The sequence below is a fragment of the Gossypium arboreum genome, chromosome 11 (assembly GCF_025698485.1).
Source record: "Gossypium arboreum isolate Shixiya-1 chromosome 11, ASM2569848v2, whole genome shotgun sequence".
In the NCBI taxonomy this organism is placed as follows: Eukaryota; Viridiplantae; Streptophyta; class Magnoliopsida; order Malvales; family Malvaceae; genus Gossypium; species Gossypium arboreum.
The window spans coordinates 16,904,185-16,905,316 of NC_069080.1; the positions used below are offsets into that span (position 1 = coordinate 16,904,185).

Below are 1,132 nucleotides of genomic sequence, written 5' to 3' on the forward strand. Positions count from 1 at the left end.
TTGGCCTATCAGAGTTTCGAGCCCTTGAATCGATGCTTGTTGATTTTTAAGTGCTGTCTCGATGTTCTGGAAACGAGTTTCTAACGCCGATATAAACTTTGAGAGCACCTCTTCAAGGTTCGGCTTCTTTTCCTGTTGGTAGGGTGGCTGTTGGTAGCCTGGAGGTGGTTGTGGTCTTTGATTTCCTTGACCGCCCCACGAGAAATTGGGGTGGTCCCTCCAACTTGCATTGTAAGTGTTACTATATGGATTGTTTTGAGGTCGAAGATTATTACCCATGTAATTTTGCTCATTATCCATGTTGTGGCCATAAGGTTGGTATTCCGAATGGCTTGTTCCACCTACACTTGCTTCGCACTGCATTACTGGGTGAACCTGTGAAGAACTAAGAAAACCATCAATTTTCTTATTCAAGAGTTCTACCTGAATAGAGAGCATGGTGACCGAATCGACGTTATAAACCCCAGCTGTTTTCATTGGCTTTGTCCTCATGACTTGCCACTGATAGTTATTCATTGACATCTCCTCTATAAACTTATAAGCATCTTCAGGTGTTTTATTATTGATGGTTCCACCAGCAGCTGCGTCAACCATTTGTCGAGTCGAAGGATTCAGAACATTATGGAACGTTTGAACTTGTAGCCAACACAGTAAACCATGGTGAGGCCACCTTCTCAAAAGGTCCTTGTATCTCTCCCATGCATCGTAGAGTGTTTCTAAACCCATCTGTACAAAAGAAGAGATATCATTACGTAATTTAGCCATTTTAGCTGGCAAAAAATATTTTAGTAAAAATTTTTGGTCAATTGTTCTCAAGTAGTAATTGACCCTCGTGGTAATGAGTTCAACCACTGTTTAGCTTTGTTCCTCAATGAAAAAAGGAATAACCGAAGACGAATGGCATCATCAGAAACACCATTAATTTTAAATGTACCACATAGTTCTAAGAAGTTGGCTAAATGAGCGTTGGGATCCTCATCCTGTAAACCATCAAACTGAACAAATTGTTGTAGCACTTGAAAAGTATTAGGTTTTAGTTCAAAAGTATTTGCAGCTACAGCAGGTCTAACTATGCTCGATTCAGTTCCTGTTAAAGAAGGTTTAGCACAATCATACATAGTGCGTGGAGCAG

The 1,132-nt window shown here is 40.5% G+C and overlaps 1 non-coding gene across 1 annotated transcript; it reads left to right on the forward strand.

Moving 5' to 3' along the window:
• The first annotated feature begins 652 nt into the window (after positions 1-652).
• LOC128284808 (small nucleolar RNA R71) lies at positions 653-759 on the forward strand. The gene has a single exon (XR_008275231.1). It is a non-coding gene; the product is annotated as a small nucleolar RNA R71 (small nucleolar RNA).
• Positions 760-1,132: the final 373 nt, after the last annotated feature.